General features: G+C 38.3%; 1 protein-coding gene across 8 annotated transcripts in view; it reads right to left on the reverse strand.

Annotated features, from left to right (window-relative positions):
* LOC102959756 (zinc finger protein 420) overlaps positions 1 to 12,220 on the reverse strand; it is a 38,976-nt gene extending 26,756 nt beyond the window's left edge. For 3 of the 8 annotated variants that reach the window (XM_015544099.2, XM_042968934.1, XM_007096870.3), the window contains exons 1-2: positions 10,418 to 10,722; positions 8,907 to 8,957 (exon numbers count right to left, since the gene is read on the reverse strand). The gene's annotated coding sequence lies outside the window, so the exon portion shown is untranslated. The other 5 variants (XM_042968933.1, XM_042968931.1, XM_042968930.1 and 2 more) reach the window with 5 other exon arrangements.
* Positions 12,221 to 19,911: the final 7,691 nt, after the last annotated feature.

Genomic DNA, 19,911 nt, shown 5'->3' on the forward strand with positions numbered 1-19,911 from the left:
TGATTACACTTGATGGTTTCAGTTTTCTGAGACGATTCTCATTTTTTAAATTATTTTTTCTCTTTCTTATTCAGCATGATTGCTTTCCATTACTGCCCTCCTGTTTTTTCTGCTTTCTCTAGCCTACTACTGATTCCATCTAGTGTATTTTTAATTTCAGTTATTGAGTTCATCTCTGATTGGTTCTTTTTTATGTTTTCTCTTTGTTAAGTGTCTCACTGAGGTCCTCCACTCTTTTCTCAAGTCTAGTGAGTATCTTTATGACCATTACTTTAAATTCTCTACCAGGCATATATTACTTATCTCTATTTTGCTTAGGTCTCCTGCTGTGATTTTGTTTTGTTCTTCCGTTTGAGACACATTCCTTTGTCTCTTCATTTTATCTCTTTATGTCTGTTTCCATGCGTTAGGAAAGTCAGCTATGCCTACTGCTCTTAAAAGTAGCGCCTTATGAAGAAGAGGTCCTATAGTGCCCTGCAGTGCAATGTCCCCTGTTCACCAGAACCTGGCACTTCAGGAGTGTCTTTTATGTGTGTCGCATGCGGTCTCCTGTTGTGGCTGAGCCATTTGTGGACAGATTTTGGTCCCTGTGTTGTTTATGGGCAAGTCGGGGGCTGCACTGGGCTTAAGGTGAGTCACACCGGGTGTTTGCCAGAGATGCAGTGGCACCAAACTGCAGGGCACATTCCATGCACTGTCCCCTGAGAAGCTTTCATTGGTGGGCAGGGACTGTAGTCAGACCAGAGATCTGCCCCCAGCTCACTGCTGGGGCTACAGGTAGACTGGTATATGTGGTTATCTTCCCTTCTCCCCCAGGCAGGAGTCACACTGGAGTGACTGCTGGCTCATGTCAGGGCTACTTGCACACTGCCAAGCTTGTGGCACCACTTTTGGAAAAGCTTCAGCCTAGCATATTGGAGGGGCAGGTCCTCAGGAGAATGCAGGTGTTGGGTGTAGGGTATTCACAAAGTTTGCACAGGTCTGCTGTGGGAAGGGACCTGGAGCAGAGGCCTGGCTGGAAGGGGCAGATCCACAGAAATATTCAGGGACAGGGACATTGTTAGCAAATTATGTAACAAATATTAGTGCTGTACTGGCTCTCATAGGTGTCTGTGTGTGTAGGCTGGGGGCTGGGGAAGGAAAACTGGTACCTGTCAGCCCTTTTGTTCTTGGAGATGTCTCCCAATGATTCCTGACCCTTCAGCACAAGTTCTGAGATTAGTAAACAAATCCCCCCAACATACTCCAAGCATTTTTTAAACTACTGCTTTTATCTTGTATCTCTGTGGGGCTGTTTATTGTGCTGTGTCTCTAAGAGCAGAGACTCAGTTTCCTCTCACCTTCCCAACTCTCCCAGAGCCAAGCCTAGTGATTTTTAAAGTTCCAGGTGTTAAGCCCCACTGTTTCCAAGAACTTATGAAATTCAGCCACTCTGATTTTCTAAAGTTTTGGGGTTTTTGAGAGAGAGAGAAAGAAAGAGAGACAGCACATGCATGCAAGTGGGGGAGGGGCAGAGAGAGAGCGGGAGAGAGAGAATCCCAAGCAGGCTCCACACTGTCAGCGAGATCATGACCTGAGCCAAAGTTGGATGCTTAACCAACCGACAGAACCACCCAGGTACCCCAGCCCCTCTTATTTTCAAAGACAAACGTTAAGGGGGTTCATCTCCCCATGTGGAAGTGCTTGGTGTGAGGGTCTCTCTCTTTTTTTTTCCCCTTTCCATGCCTACAGCAGTGTCCTTCTCTCCCATAGTACTGTGGGTCTACTTAGCTCCCAACTGCATCTCTACCCTCCTACCCTCTACAATGTGGCCTATTCTCTACATTTAGCTGTGGAGAGTCTGTTCTGCCAGTCTTCAGGTCGTTTTGTGAATTATTTACACTGATGTGGGTTTTATCTACTTGTATCCATGGGACGAGGTGAGCTTAGGTTCCTCCTACTCTAGCATCTTCCCCAGAAGTCTTCAACTAAGTAATGGTGACAACTTTTATTTATATTTGATATTTTGAAATAAGGTCTATATATGTGTATTTATGTATGTGTATATATGTATGTGTGTGATATGTTCATGTGTGTGTACAAAATCAATGAAATTTGTTATCTACAAATGCAAGCTTCTACAAGTATGTGATACTGGTAAGGAAACTATCACAAGTGGTGTTGTGATCAGTGCTGTAACTTTTTCACTTGTTTAAAAAAATCTCGATAAATTTCTGAATAAAACAAAGTATAATCTTTTCTCAATCATTCCTGGAAGATTCAGCTAATAGTAAAACCATGCAATAACAGCAACATGATGAATTCAAAAGTTTGTAAAAATCATGCAAAAATAATGTGTTATGTGAGAAGTTCTAGACCCAGTTAATTATAAACACATTCTTTTCCATAGCAATGGTCTTCATTTTACAGGTCATAGAATAATTATTTGCTGTGTACTGCAGAACATCTAGATTAGAAGTTAGCAGGGGCGCCTGGGTGGCTCAGTTGGTTAAGCATCCGACTTCGGCTCAGGTCGTGATCTCGCGGTTTGTGAGTTTGAACCCCGCGTCGGGCTCTGTCCTGACAGCTCAGAGCCTGGAGCCTGCTTCAGATTCTGTGTCTCCCTCTCTCTCTGCCCCTCCCCTGCTCACGCTCTGTCTCTGTCTTTCAATAATAAATAAACGTTTAAAAAAAAAAGTTAGCAAACTACTGCCCACAAATATTTTTGTAAATAAATTTTACTGGAACACATCTACACTCGTTTGTTTATAAACTGTCTTTGACTACTTTCACACTACAGTAGCAGAACTGATTAACTGCAACAGAGACCATCTGGCCCATAAAGCTTAAAGTATTTACTGTCTATCCCTTTATAGAAAAGTTCTCTGTCCTGTAATTAAGATCCATGGCTTCAGTCCTTCAAAAAGCCAGAAGATTTCACATTCAACTCAGTTATTTTAACATTCAAAAGCATCCAGATATATTTCTAAAACACTTTCTAGGGAGAACCACTGCCCCTATAGAAAGTCAATCATGTAGGTATTTGATAAACATTTAATTATAAATTCTACTTCTTCCACATGTGGAAAGCTCAATAGATAACTGACCATGTTAACAACCAAAAATACTTCAGATAAGATGAAAAATCATAACTTCAGCACAAAGCTAAAGACACAAGGAAATTTAAGGGTACTAACTATAAAAAGTGCCAAGCACTTCTTAAGAGATATATAGGGGAGCTCCTGTCCCCAGCAGGGATTAAACTAAATTGTAATTTCATTAAAGGTCAATAGTCCAACCACTCCAATTAAAAGACAATGTCAGGGCGCCTGGGTGGCTTGGTCGGTTGGGCGTCTGACTGGCTTGGTCGGTTGGGCGTCCGACTTCGGCTCAGGTCATGATCTCACCGGCCGTGAGTTCGAGCCCCGCGTCGGGCTCTGTGCTGACAGCTCAGAGCCTGGAGTCTGTTTTGGATTCTGTGTCTCCCTCTCTCTCTGCCCCTCCCCTGTTCATGCTCTGTCTCTCTCTGTCTCAAAAATAAATAAACGTTTAAAAAAAAAAAAAAAAGACAATGTCAAGACAAGGGAAAAAAGCAAATTCCAACTTTATGCTCTTTATAAGAAATGTGCTTTAAGTTTAAAGATATAAATGGGTTGAAAGTAAAATTGTGGAGGAAGATACACCATATAAATACTAAGCATAAGAAAACCTACATACCTATATTAATATAAGACAACAAACACATGAAAAGATGCTCAAATCACTGATCATCAGGGAAATACAAATCAAAACCACAATGAGATATCACCTCACATCTGTCAGAATGGCTAAAATCAACAATATAAGAAACAACAGGTCGTGGCGAGGATGTGGTGAAAGGGGAACCCCTGTGCACTGTTGGCAGGAATGCAAACTGGTGCAGCCACTCTGGAAAATAGAATGGAGATTCCTCAAAAAGCTAAAAATAGAACTACCCCACAATCCAGCAATTACACTATTGGACATTTATCCAAAGAATACAAAAATACAAATTTGAAAAAAAAAAATTTAATTCAAAGGGATTCATGCACACTAATGTTTATACCAGCACTGTCAACAATAGCCAAACTATAGAAACAGCCCAAGTATCCACTGACTGATGAATGGATAAAGAAGATGTAGTGTATATGTGGGTTTACACACACACACACACACACACACACACACACAGAGGAATATTACTCAGCCATAAAAAGAATGAAATCTTGTAATTTGCAACAACATGGATGGAGCTAGAGAGTATTACACTAAGCAAAATACCTCAGTCCAAGAAAGACAAATACCGTAAGATTTCACTATATGTAGAATTTAAAAAACAAAACAAATGAACAAAGGGAAAAGAAAAGAAAGTCAAACCAAGAAACAGACTCTTAACTATAGAGAACAAACTGATGGTTACCAGAGGTGAAGTAGCTGGGAGAATTGGTAACATAGGTGATAGAGATTAAGGAGTGCACTTGCTGAGATGAGCATTGGGTCTTGTATGGAAGTGCTGAATCACTATATTATACACCAGAAAGTAATATTACACTGTATCTTAACTAACTGAAATTTAAATAAAAACTTAAAAAAAAAGAGAGAGGCAGAAAAGATATACCTCCACCATTTTATAGTAGTAAGCATACGAAAGCCTGTGTAGCTGTATTAATATAAGACAAAACAGAGACCAAGACAGAGTAATATAAGAGAAAAAGAGGACAAATTCATCAAGAAGACAGAAATCCTAAAGGTACACAGATTTAATAAAGCATCAAAATATATGAAGCAAAAACTAACAGAACTAAAGGAAGAAATGGACAGATCCACAATCAGTTTTAGAAATTTTAACATCTTTCTCTCAGTAACTAACAGAACAAGTAAATGAAAATGTCAGTAACAATACAGAGGATTTATATACACTATCAAGAACCTTGACAAAATTGATACCACACCCACTATCAAAAAAGGAGCTGAAAATAGTTGAGCTGCTAGTTGTCAGAAAAACTAAGACAATAAGCCAAAATGAAAGTAACAGTCAAGCTTTTAAATACTTACTAGTCAAGTAAAGCACCCAAAGAAAGCACTAGCTCTCACACTGTTCTATTTTCCCCCATGGAACAGCCCCAACAGAGGGTCAGATGGATCAGCACAGATGTAGAGAATCGTTTCACTGCCAACGGAGTACCACACAAAAGCCTTCTCCCATTTCAGGGACCAGGGCCACAGAATCCAAAAGGAACCAAATCAGAGGGGATAAAGAGGATCCCATAGGCCAAAGATGAACAATCGGAGTATGAAAAAGAACAGTAATTGCTATAGAGTGACACATGTAAAATATAATTAAATCCACAAGTCCATAAAAATAATTCTTTTAAAGTTTCTTTATTTATTTTGAGAGAGAGAGAGAAAATGAGCGGGGGGAGCAGAGAGAGGGGGAGAGAGAGAATCTCAAGCAGGCTCTGCACTGTTGGCATGGAACTTGATGCAGGGCTTGAACTCACAAATCATGAGATCATGAGCTGAGCCAAAATCAAGAGTCAGGCACTTGACTGAGCCACCTAGGCGTCCCATATATAATAATTTAAAAGGAAAACACAGGATGAACTTTCAAAGATGCTGAAAAACAATGAGAAAAATCAAGCTTTTATCCTAATATTTTTTTACATAAGTTATACTTCAGAGTAACCAAGACACTGATGACAGGATGGTTCCCTTTACAGAAGTATTCTAGCTAATAACTGCAGAAGAAATGACAGAATTACAGTATCATTTTATGACTCCTGATAAAATAATAAATTCCAAGAAAAGACAACCTATGGCTGCTAATATCACATAAAGGAAAACAACCAAATGTTATGCACCATGTCATAGATATACGCACCATTATGTACAAAGGATTAGTACAAAGCAAACAAGCAAAACCACAAAAAAACGTCATCAAGCCTCTAGAATTAAATACCAGTTTAGAAGAAATACAAAACATGTTAAATGACACAACACATAAGCAAGCAACAAAATCCAGAATATGGGTAACTTTATAAGAAAACTCTGTTTCTGGAACAAATAAACTGTAAGAGAAGAGAAAGAAAGATCAAGAAACATATCACACTATTACACTAAATAGACTAAATAGGCATTGTTGGATCTCAATTCTAATGCATATTTATGGACAATAGGAGAAATCTTAACACTGACTGGCTATTTCATAACATTAAGACAGTAGCAAGGATTTTTTTTAAGTAGTAATGATATTGTGCTTATGTTCTTTAAATAAAAAGCTCTTATCTTTTAGAAACACGTATTAAAATATTTGTGGATGAAATTTCATATCTGCAATTTACTTCAAAATAATCCTTTTTTTTGTGAGGAGAGGGATCTAGAGATGAAACATGTTTAGCTATAAACTGATATTTGCTGAAGGTGAGTGATGGGTAGGGTACAGGGGGATGCACTACACCATACTTTTTACTTTCATATATGTTTGAAATTTTCTATAAACTTTATAGAAAAAGTTTCCATTTTATTATTGCTCAAGAGTTGTAATTCAGGTAGAATCTATGTCAAAAACCACAACATAAGCTAAAAGTAGGCCAGAAATCTGAAAGATAAACCTTTACAAATAGAAACCATACATACTGTTATTGATTGCTATATTATACAATGGAAAAATATTGGGGCAAAAACCAAATGCCCACTCAGAAGACTGGGTGAATAGGGGCACCTGGGTGGCTCAGTCAGTTAAGCATCCAACATCAGTTCAGGCCATGGTCTCATGGTTTGTGGGTTTGAGCCCTACATTGGGCTCTGAGTAACAGCTCAGAGCCTGGAGACTGCTTTGGATTCTGTGTCTCCCTCTCTCTCTCTCTGCCCCACCCCCCTGCCACTCACACCCTCTTTCTGTCTCTCAAAAATGAATAAATGTTAAAAAAAAATTTTTTAATAAAAATTAAAAGACTGGGTGAATAAACTATTACTGCCAATCAAGAAATAGATAATTATAAAATAGAATAAGAAAGATCTCTCTAGGCTGCTAAAAAATGATCTCCAGAATACATTAAACATATGAGAAAGAAAAAGATATAGTGTAGTATACGTACAATACTCCCTTTTAGTTACATACATATACATACAAACACATATACATAAACATGTACCATTTAAAAGAAAAATAGAAGAACAAACCAAAGTACAGGTAGTTATCTATAGAAGGAAAAAGGGAACAGGGTGGAAAGGACAGGAATGGACACCAGACTTCTCTGAATTTACCTTGTCTGTAGTTTTTATTTTGGAAATAAATAAATATTTTATATAATTTTAAAATAAAATTAAATCAAAGGGGGGGGGGGAATCACTAAAAGTATAAGATGAAACAAATGAGCCTAACTGTAGGACAGGTTTTATCCTATTGAACTCCAGGAAGTCTTGATTGTTTTTCTGTATTCAGATGGTTAGTAAAAATATTGGTATTGTTAGTTTGACACTCTCTCCACCAATCCAATAGAAGGCAGAAAAGGAAAAGAGAATAGGGAACAGATGGGACAAGATGATGGATTTGACCCAAACCACATCAATAATCACACTAAATATAAATGGTATAAATACTTTAATTATAAGACAGAAATTGTCAAACTGTATAAAAACTGAATATGGCCGACAAAAAATGCCCCCTAATACCAGAACACAAACAGGTTAAAAAAAAAGGATAGAAAAAGATATTGCATGCTAACACAAACGAAAAGAAAGCTGGAGTGGCAACATTAAATATCAGACAAAGTAGATGCTCAGAGCAAAGACTACTACCAGGAATAAAGAAGAGCATTTCATAAGGATAAAGGGATCAATTTACCATTAGGACATACTATCTAAAACATTTATGATCTAAGAACAGAGTTTCAAAATACATGAAACAGAAACCCATAGAAATTACAAGGAGAAAGAAATAAATCCAAGACAGAAAATCAGTAAAGTTACAGAGGATTTAAGCAATGCTATCAATCTACCTTACCTAGCTGACATTTATGGAACATTCCACTCAACAATAGCAGAATAGTCTTTCTAAGTGCATACCAAACATTTACTAAGATAGACCACACATTTTGGGGTCACAAAACCAATCTTAATGAATTTTAAAGAATTCAAGTCATACAATGTATTTCTCTGAACACAATGGAATGAAATCAGTAACAAAAAGATCTCTGGAAGATCCTCATAATACCCAAAAACTAAATAACATATTTCTAAATAACCCATAAATCAAAGAAGAAATCAAGAGGCTAATTAGAAAGGAGTTTGAACTGAAGGCAGAATAAATAAGATTGGCAAGTGATACCTTTTGAGCTGGGCCTATGATGGTTCATTATACTTTTGTGTACGTTTGAAAATTAATAAACAGGAAAAGTAAAAAAAAAACCCATAATACTGCTATGTCAGAAATAACACAATATAGGGGTGCCTGGGTGGCTCAGTCAGTTAAGCGTCTGACTTCAGCTCAGGTCATGATCTCACAGCTTGTGGGTTCAAGCCCCATGTGGGGTTCTGTGCTGACAGCTCAGAGCCTGGAGTCGGCTTCAGATTCTGTCTCCCTCTCTCAGCCCCTCCCCCACTTGTGCACTTGTGCTGTCTCTCTCTCTCTCTCTCTCAAAAATAAACATTTAAAAAAATTTTTAAAAAAGAACACAATATTATCTCCTTTTAAAATGTATGAATCTCAAATCCATACTTCCTCACTATTGGGAAGTATCTATCATAATTAACTACACATATTCCATGCTCCCAATCTACAGAAAATTGCCTTGCCACCTCCATCATTTGAGAAAGCTTAACTAGGAAATTTCAAAAAGAAAACAAAGATTCCTATATCCTGAAAAAATAAAAGCATTTCCGGAAACTAAGAGGTAACATCTACTCACCTTGGACTTTGGTTTTGAATGTGTAACAGCCATTTTTTCCTCTTCTGGGCTCTACTCTCAGGAAAAGAAAAACCAATCATGAGATACTTGGCCTTTCTTAGGATATACTCTAAATCAGAATACACTCTCTTTCCCCTCCCCCATCTACCCTTCATTTAATGTGGAGGAAAATCAGAAGACTAGAACTTTCTGTATCGGAAAGAAGGTCCAAGATCACAGCTGTCCTGGGCTAGAATTTATTTCCGGATTCAAAACTGTCCACTGGAGATAGAGCCCTGCAGCGAAGTGCCACAGGCCCTACAGTGTGTGACTGACTGGCTCCTCTAGCACATTCTCTGGAACCCCATTACATTTCCAAATGGCCTGTTTTGAAGGTGCTATCTGCTGTGGTTTAGAAGTAACTCATAGTCTTCATTCAGAGGCTCAAATTTCTGACTTCCTTCCTTCCTGTCATTTTTCTCCATTCAGTATCCTTAAGGCTATAAGGTGAGAGGACACCTGGAAGCCGCAGGGAACCTACATCTACAATCCCACTGTGAACTAAGGATGAATACAGAAATGAAGCAATATAGGCCATGTGTGAAGGAGAGGTGGGGGTGGGGGGGAGTCACTGAGGTCAGAAGAGAAAGAGGTCAAGTTCTTTAAGGACAAAGTCACAAGAGATTCATGATACAAAGGCAGACAGCCCCAGAATGAACCCCCAAAATACAAACGCCCAAATTTATCTGTGTATCTCACTAAACTCCCATAAGGTCACAGGCTATAAAATATATAAATGACTAGACAAAGTCACGCACAATCACATTTCCATAGTCAAGCAGCCAGAGTCACAACTGCCAAATTAACGTTATATCCTCAGACCACCTTTTGTCTTTAAAATCCAATCATATACAGAGCATATACACACTCCAGCACATCCAAGCACCCTATCAGAGATACCCATGGCCCAAAACACACTTTCACAACACTTTTACTCTCTTCACACAGTCATGAGAAAGTGGCACACTCACAGTCCCACAGTCACATATATGGCACGCACTCAAAAGAGAAAAACACAGCCGTACCAGGTCAAGGAAAACAAGTGGACACAAACACCGTTGTCACAGTAGCACTCTCATAACGCCTCAAAATCGCAAGGAAGCCCCAGTAATACACAAAATACACAATCGTATTAATAACCTCAAAATGACCCAAGTCCATCTAAACACCCTGTCGCAGCAGTCCTGTCGCACAGCTCACGGTCACAAGCAAACCACCAGTCACACAAGAGGTACACACACAATCACACTGTCACATGGCACATTCCCCGTCAGGTAAGCACGCGGTCACAAATACACTGTGACAGCAGTTATTACTCAGAGCTGCAACTCTCACTCACGCAAACGCTCACACACAAAACCAGAGCCGCATACGTCCATTCGCCCATACCATCATCAGGCACAAAACGGCAAGAAACCGCCACACACACAATTCCAGTGACGCTTCCGCCTCAGCATTCCGGACATCCTCACCTCGACAGAAGCTGCAGTTCAGGATCCAGGATCTGGCGCCTGGGGTCCAAGCCCCGGTTTCGGGTTCGCCCGCCCAACGGGAGCCGGGCCAAGCTCCTCCAGACGCTGCCCTCCCCACGCGAGGCCCCCAAATCGCACGAACAAACGGAAATGAAGCCGCATTGGGGACGCGGCGGCTCTGGGAAATGTAGTCCAACACCAGGAAGCCTGCGGCTGGCCGGCCGGGACGCTGGGAGGCCCAGTCTACTAACCCTCCCCTCGGTTCGTGGATTCCGCCGCTCGAACCCGCTCGCCCAAAGGCCGCGCCGCGGGTGTTTCTGGGAGTGCCCGCCTGAGCTCAATGCGCAGGCGTCGGGCGCGCCCTAGTGGAGTGATTGGGCCAGGAGACTGCTAGGGTGTGGAGCAGTCTAGGGTCTTACCGGATTTGCAGAAGGCGGGACCCTCAGGCGGGCAGGTGCCGTTGGGGGGGGGGGGGGGGGGGGCAGCTGGAACTGAGGCGGGGACAAGCCGGAGCCTCAGACTCGCAGAGACCCTCGGGGTATCTTGACAGGCCCTTCGGTGTGTATGTGTGTGAGACCACACCGGATACAGTCGGGCAGACTGGGAGTTCCTCGGCGGCTGGGTGTGTGGTTGTATGCTTCATGCTTTTGGGTGAGGTGGTTCGTGCTTGAAGCTGCATGGTAATGACATTTTCTAACTGTGGGATTGGCTGACAGAAGAAGGGACCTCTGCTGTTGTGGTTTGTTTTTGTCCATAATTAACAATGGTTGCGTGACTGATGATGATTTGTGTTATGCAAACATGCTTTTCTCCTGCCTTTAGTGTCTGTAGGACTCGCAGAAGAGCATGTGTGTGACTGAAAAACCGATAAGATGGTCAAGTTATTTCTTTCTTGAACACTAATTTGATCTGGTTAAAAAAAAAAGTTATCAATTTATCTGACAAACAATTTAGACATGATCTTTCTGTTGGATCCAATATACGTGTTATGGGGAAGAACGCAAAATCAACAGTTTTGTTTGTTTGCGAGAAACATGATTTCAAAGCCAGTCCTAGCATAACTGCCTTTTCCTCTGACACAGTCCCACGAAGTAGGCATCCATTCTTTTCTAATATTATGGGGACATTATTGGTTAAGGTTGAGAGGCCATGGACTAATAAAATAATAAAATAACTTTATACATAAAAAGATGTTACCGTGGTTCACGGAGAGAGAGAAACTTAAAGTTGTACGTTTTTTTGGTAAGCCTGAACTTGTCTCATGGCTTTTTTTTTTTTTTTTTTTTTTTTTTTTTTATGACAAAAGTTTGAACTTCCAGTACAGAGGCGGATAGAATTGTAAATGCACCACTCTTCCGGGGTTGGGGGAGTGGAATAATAAAACTTCCTCTTTCAGGACCTTATACTGAACACTTTGATCTCTTCCCAGTAATGTGACTGTATTAGCAAGTTTGGTGCCCAGGATTGTTGAGTGAATGAACCTGTGTACAGTAATCCACTGTAAATGTGAAATAAAGATGGTCAAATTGCACTGACTTAGAGTGGGTCAAAGTGACCAAAAAACTGGTCCAAATCCAAATCAAGGTTGTACATTGCACTGGATGGAACTATCTTTACACAGACACACACCCCACACAAATACATTTATTTCTTACATATCTAGAAGCTGGGAAATTCAAGATCATATACAGATGGATTTGGTGCCTGGTGAGAGCCCCTTCCTTGTTTGTAAACCTTCCTATCATGTCCCTGTTTCCTTACATGGTGGAGAGAAAACATACCTTTTTAGTTTCTTTAAATGTGAGCAGTGTTCCTTTCACCTGCTTTCATGTTTCACAATGACATTTCTGATGAATCTAGAATGTTTATCTTGTAGAACAGCTAACATTCTGAATATGTTTTGTCATGAACAGGTTAAGTTTAAATATATTTGGCAAGAATACTATGGGTGGTGGTGTGTTCTTCCTATTGCATGACATCAAGAAGCAGACAATTTGAGTTTGATCCATTTTGGTGATACTAAATTTGATCCATTTGGTTCAAGTAGTGTGTGGACCTGATCTCTTTCTGGTAAATCAAGAAGCCAGTCAAGAAGTAATTTGTCTTTGTAAGTCAAGAAGTAATCTGATGGGGATATTTTGAGACCATTTTACACATAGCCTTTTAACTAATGGTTTTAGAATTTATTGATGATCCTTGCCTAAATAAGTTCTTAAATTTAGGGCTACAATGGTGATTTTTTCATGTTATCCTTCCTTCTTTTGTGTATAAGAGCTTTGCTTCCTCCTCCCCCTCTCCCTCTTCTGTTTTTTCTGTTTTAAGTACTTATCACTATGATTCATGGATTTTTTTTTTCCATTCAGAGTATTTTAGCTCTTTGTTATCATCATTCTTTATGTTGCTCATATTGTCCCAAATTTGGCCTCTCAAGCTGGCTCGTCTGTCCTCATTTGTCTTTGAGCACTTCCTTACTTTTTGACACAGATAGTCCAGACTCACATTGTACAGACCTGGAATTAGCCACTTTCTTAGAATTTTTAAGGTGATATTTTCAAATGTATGTCCTTAATAAAGTTAAGTAATTTGTGGTAAACATGCAGTGGAATGTTATACACCTGATGAACTTGAGTTTATAAAGATTATAAATTTTAAATTAACAAAAATTAATCTTAAAGCTTTACTCAGCATTATATCAGTGACATATGTCAATATTAATTATTAATGTTTTATGTCATAAATGTGAATGGCTAGATAGATACTATTCCATTGTTCAGATTTATCACAATTTATTTGAATCATTTCTCTCTGGTGAATATGTTGAAACCATTAGCTAACACAGCCCAGGTGTTTGATTAACAAGAATCATATTTGACAATTTTACTTGAGAAGTTGCCTTAAAAGTTCCAGTACAAGGGTGCTTGGCTGGAGTGCTTGGGTGGCTCAGTCAGTTAAGTGTCCAACTGTGCCTCAGGTCATGATCTCACAGTTCCTGAGTTCGAGCCCTGCATCAGACTCACTGCTGTCAGTGCAGAGCCTGCTTAGAATTCTCTGTCCCTCTCTCTCTCTCTCTGTCAAAAATAAATAGGGGCGCCTGGTGGCATCCGACTTCAGCTCAGGTCATGATTTCACGTCAGGCCCTGTGCTGACAGCTCAGAGCCTGGAACCTGCTTGGGATTCTGTGTCTCCCTCTCTCTCTGCCCCTCTCCTGCTTGTGCTCTGTCTCTCTCTGCCTCAAAAATAAATAAAAACATTTTTTAAAAATTAAAAATAAATAAATAAAAACACATAAAAAAATTTTTTTAAAACATGGGTGCTTTGGGGCGCCTGGGTGGCTCAGTCGGTTAAGCGGCCGACTTTGGCTCAGGTCATGATCTCGCGGTCCATGAGTTCGAGCCCCGCGTCGGGCTCTGTGCGGACAGCTCAGAGCCTGGAGCCTGTTTCAGATTCTGTGTCTCCCTCTCTCTGACCCTCCCCGTTCATGCTCTGTCTCTCTCTGTCTCAAAAATAAATAAACGTTAAAAAAAAGAAATTAAAAAAAAAAACAACAACAAGGGTGCTTCTCTGTCTCAACTGGTGGAGTATGTGACTCTTCATCTTGGGCTGTAAGCTCGGACCCACATTAGGTATAGAGATTACTTAAAATCTAAAAAAAAAAAAAAACCCACAACCCTCCATATTGTTTAAAAAAAAAAGTTACAGTACAGTGGGGAAAATTGAGTCCACTTCAGGATGACTTACCAAAAGAATTTCACTTTCACTCCCTCTTTTGATCTGTAGCATTCAAAGGTAGTTTCTATTAAATATTGAGTAGATACAAAAAGAACACTAATGAAATGCATGTAAGGTATAATGATTCACAATACAGCAAAACACTGTATACCAACTACCTATTTTAAGAAAGAGAATGTTACTGTTAACTTTGAAGATCCTATTCCTTTTCCTTTCTCCTCAAATACAACAATTATCTACAATTTTGTGTTAAAATTCTGTTGCTTTTCTTTATAATTTCAACTATTCAACCCCAAAATATGTTGTTTAGCTATGCATATTTTTGAGTTTTGTATAAATATTTTATGCATTCTGTGACTTGCTTTTTTTTGTCACTATAAGATCCTGAGATTTAGCTATATAGCTATAATTCATTTTCCTTGCTGTATGGTGGTCCATTGTATGTCTTTATCACAATTTTTAACTGATTCTCTATTGATAGAAATGTAGGTTGTTTCAAAATTTGATATTATACAGCTGCTATAAACATTCTTGTACATATTTACTAATGGATATGCAGAGATTTCTCTAGGGCAGAGGCTGGAAAACTTTTTCTGTAAAAGGAAATATAGGAAATATATTAGGCTTTGTAGGTCATATGGTTTCTGTCACAGCCACTCAATTTTGCCATTGTAGCATGAAAGCAGCCATGGACAGTAGGCAAGAGAATAGGTGTGGCTGTATTCCAATAAAACTTTATTTACAAAGACAGGCAGTAGTAGGATTAGCTTATGAGCTATATTTTGCCAACCACTGTTCTAGGATATCTATTAGGAATATGGTATTACTGAACATAGGGTATTTGGAGCATGCAAATATCTTCAACTTTACTAGGAAATATGCAATATTTTCCAAGGGAAATTTTCCAAAAAGCCTCTCACACTCTGTCTCTCAAAAATAAATAAACATTAAAAAAAATTTTTTAGGGGCACCTGGGTGGCTCAGTTGGTTGAGCGGCTGACTTCAGCTCAGGTCATGATCTCACAGTTCATGAGTTTGAGCCCTGCATTGGGCTCTGTGATGACAGCTCAGCGCCCGGAGCCTGCTTCAGATTCTGTGTCTCCCTCTCTGTCCCTCCCCTGCTCATGCTCTGTCTCTGTCTCAAAAATAAATAAATATTAAAATTTTTTTTAAAATTTTTTATTTATTTGGGATATTTATGTTTCTTAATTTTTTTTTAACATTTATTTATTTTTGAGAGACAGAGCATGAGTGGGGGAAGGGCAGAGAGAGGGAGACAGAATCTGAAGCAGGCTCCAGGCTCTGAGTTGTCAGCACAGAGCCTAAGGTGGCGCTCAAACTCACAAACCATGAGATCATGACCTGAGCTGAAGTTGGACACTTTACTGACTGAGCATCCCAGGTGCCCTGGGGATGTTTATATTTCATATGTGTCAAACATCTAGTTTATAGCTTGTTTTTTCATTATTTAGTGATCTTTTAATAAATAGAAGCAGTCTGTTTTGGGTCACCTGGGTGGCTCACTCAGGTAAGTGGCTGACTCTTGACTTTGGCTCAGGTCATGATCTCATGGTTGTGAGATCAAGCCCCATATCCAGCTCCATGCTGGGCATGGAGCCTGCTTGAGATTCTCTCTCCCTCTGCCCCTCCCCTGCTCTTGTGCATGCATTGTCTCTCTCTCTCAAAAACAAAAACAAAAAAAAACTACTCTGTTTTAATGTCCAATTTATTTAATTTTTCTTTATGTCTTGTAATTTTTTATGTTTTGTTTAAGAAGCTCTGCTCTAGGGGCGCCTGGGTGGCTCAGTCGGTTAAGTGTGGGACTTTGCCTCAGGTCATGATCTTGCAGTTCATGGGTTCAAGCCCTACGTTGGGCTCTGTGCTGACAGCTCAGAGCCTGGAGCTTGCTTCAGATTCTGTGTCTCCCTCTCTCTCTGCCCCTCCACCACTCATGCTCTGTCTTATCTCTCAAAACTAAACAAACATTAAAGAAAAAAAAAATTATCCTCTACACTAAGGTCATAATTTCAGTTTTCTACATTATCTTCCTAAAGCTTTATAGTTTTGCCTTACACAATTTTTTTTTTTTGTTATAAAATCTCTTAGAATGGGGGCGCCTGGGTTGCTCAGTTGAGTGTCCAACTCTTGATTTTGGCTCAGGTCATGATTTCAGGGTAGTGAGATAAAGCCCTGTGTCAGATAGCATGGAGCTTATTTAAGATTCTCTCTCTCTCTCTCTGCCCTTCTCCCACGCGCTTCCATGCTAAAAAATAAAAATAAGTAAATAATAATACAAAGATAAAAGCTCTTGGAATCAAACTCTTTCTGTAAGATAAAGAAGGGGTACAACGTGTGTGTGTATGTGTATGTGTATGTGTACATGTACCAATTGTCTTACATTATGAAAAGGCTATCCTTTCCCCTCTTACTGACAGTAATAAACTGGTCTGTTGGGGGCACTTTTTATTCAATTCTGTGGTCAATTTATTATTCCCAGCACTATATATATGCTCTTAATTAACATAGTGTTATAATAATTTTTGGTATATGATAATACAAAGACCTATTTGGGACCTTATTAATCCTCTTCATTATATAGCTCTTTTACTGTTCCCTTTATTTCTTATTCTTTCTTATTGCTTTGCTTTCTTTCAGTTTATTCTACAATTTTTTCTCACATTTTAAGTTGGATACTTAGGTAATTAATCTTTATACTTCTAACATAAATTCTTAAGGTTGTAACTTTTCCTTTATGTACTACTTTGGCTGCATCCTACAAATTTTGGTATGTAGTAGTCTCATCGTGCACTTTTAAATTCTTCTTTTTAAATTTATGATATGATTTTTCACCCATAAATAATTTGGAAGGATATTTCTTAAGCATATGGATTTTTTTCTAATTATTCTTTGGTGGCTTATTATCTAACATAACTTTTGTGAGCACTGAAGTTGGTCTATATGAAATGAGTCCATTGAAGGGTGTCTGGGTGGCTCAGTGGGTTGAACATCCAACTCTTGATTTAGGCTCAGGGCATGATCCCAGGGTCATGGGACTGAGCCCTGCTTCAGCCTCCACACTGAGCGTGGAGCCTGCTTAACACTCTCTCTCTTCCTCTGCCCCTCTCCCTCACTCATACACTTACTCTAAAGTTAAAAAAAATAAAATTAGTCCATTGAAATTTTTTCAGATTTGCTTTGTGGCCTAATATATGTCTGTTTTTTCTGAATATTCAATATATCTTTAAAAATAATTTGTCTTCTGCAGTTATTGTGTATATATAGTATTTTTAAAAATGTATCCATTAGATAAAGCTTATAAGTTTTTGGTCTAAATCCTCTATAATCTTGTTGATTTTTGTCTCTCATGTATCAATTAGTAAAAGAAATATGCAAAATCTCCTACTATGGTTTTGATTTTATTTTTTCCTTGTTTTACTAATTTTCGTTTAAATGTGTATATTTGGTAACATAAGTTTAGAATTTATGTATTCTTGGAGATGTAATCATTTCATCATTATGTACTGATCTTTTTATAATAATGCTATTATTTAAGTCTATTTTATCCAATATTAACATAGCTACATCAACTTTCTTTTATATATGTTTAATGTAGGTGCCCCTACATCAACTTTCTTTTCATTAGTATTTTGACTGATGTTTTTTCAGGAGTTCCCTCATTTTCAGCCTTTCTGTGTGATTCTCTTAATGTGTCTCTTGACAATAGCATATAATTAGATTTTATTTATCCAATCAGACATTTACTGACATATTTGTATTTATTTCTACCATTTTATCACATCACTATATATGTCATATGTAACCCTTTAATATTTCCATTTTCCGCCTTTATTCCTTCTTTTGATTGTTCCCCTCTGCCTTTATTTCCTCCTCTTTTGGAAGGTATATATTCTATTTTGGTGCCTTTGCTAAAGCTTTAATTTAACAGGACATACCTGGGGCACCTAGGTGGCTCAGTCGGTTAAGCATCCAACTTCAGCTCAGGTCATGATCTCACTGTTCATGGTTTCGAGCTCCACGTCAGGCTCTATGCTGAACAGTTCAGAGCCTGGAGACTGCTTCAGATTCTGTGTGTGTGTATCTCTCTTTGCCCCTTCCCCCCTCGTGTTCTCTCTCTCTCTCTCTCTCTCTCTCAAAAATAAACATTAAAAAAAAAAAAAAAGAAAATCAAATTGGAGACATTCTCCAAAGACGGACTTACAGTCATCAAAAGTGTCAAGATTATAAAAGGGCAAGACTGAGAAACTTTCAGACTAAAGAAGATTAAAGAGACATGACATTTCAACACAATGTGTGATTCTGAACTGAATCCTTTAGTGCAAATGACATTATTGGCATACCTGGTGAAACTTGGATGGAATCTAATATAGATGGTAGTAATGTATTAATATTAATTTCTTGATTTTGATAATATATTGTGGTTATGTAGGGACATCTTCAGGGGTGATGTGGCATTAGGTCAGCAATTTAGTCTCAAATGGTTCAGGGAAAAAAAGCTCTTTGCACTATATTTGCAACTTTTCTGTGATTTTGAGATTTGATAGATGGATTTTTTTTTAAGTATGGTGCAGTCTTTAAAAATATCTTGTGAGTTATACTTCTAATCTTAAAATAATTTTTAAAATTCAAATTGAAGCTCCATAGGCCATATATTGGTGCTTCCAAACAGTGAGGTTATTCTTGGCTTTTGATGGATCATAAAATCTTAAGATTGTTCCCCCATAAGGTGATTGACCTTATTTACCTAGAGATTTCTAGTGTGACTTGTCTGGAGCTACTAAGTAAGCCTGATTGTTCATGGCTTCTTTTTCACCCAGGTTGGCCATTTCAAGATTCTACTTCTCTCCCAGGAAGAAATGATCAAGTCTCAAATGAGTTTTAAATAATGTGTTTCTTTTACTTTTTTATTCTGCACTGCAGATAAAGTAGGTCACAATAATCTCAACAATAAGATGAGAAACTAAATGGATATAAATATGTCAGGAAAAAATATAAATTAGTAAGACCATGCAAAAATTGCAATTAGACTATACATAAATAAGTTAATTTAGAATTGAGCTTTAAATTTGAATCTGACCTTCAAAGGAAAAACAAATTAGGACATAAAATTAGCAAGATTGATTACATAGTTTATGTTGTCTTCCATTTATAAAGCTAATTAATATCTCAGAGGAAAATAAACAATTTTCATGGATACAAAGTAAAGTACTTTTGCATAATTTTGAAGTTGTGGCCCATAGTTAGTCTTTCCTAAGCCTTCTTTACTTTGGTCTCTAAAAATGAAGTGTTTCTCCTCTCAAAAATATTGTATTATCTTTTCTATTCTTGATCCCATTTTTTCCTGTGTCTTCTAGGACATTTCTTCATCTGTTAATACTTAAATATATGAAATAGTTCTTTCTTTACACATTCCCCTTTCTTTACTTATGTCACTTTCCATATCTTAGCAGAAAAACAATTCTTCTATGTGTCCCTATTAGTTAATTCTGATAATAATAGAGGTTAAGTGCATAGACTTAAGAGATAAAAAGGTTTCAATCCTGGCTCCATCACTTTATGTGTGACCATGGGCAAGTTACTTAAGCTGTCACTACCTTAGTTTTATCACCTAAAGATGAGTCTAAATTTTTGGATGGTGGTTTTTTTTTTTTTTTTTTTGAGAATTAATGAGTTGTTACATATGACTTGTTTAGAGCAGTGATTGGTACTATTAAGTGTTGAATTAATGTTTGTCAGATTTTTTCTGT

Source organism: Panthera tigris, chromosome E2 (genome assembly GCF_018350195.1).
Source record: "Panthera tigris isolate Pti1 chromosome E2, P.tigris_Pti1_mat1.1, whole genome shotgun sequence".
Lineage (NCBI taxonomy): Eukaryota > Metazoa > Chordata > Mammalia > Carnivora > Felidae > Panthera > Panthera tigris.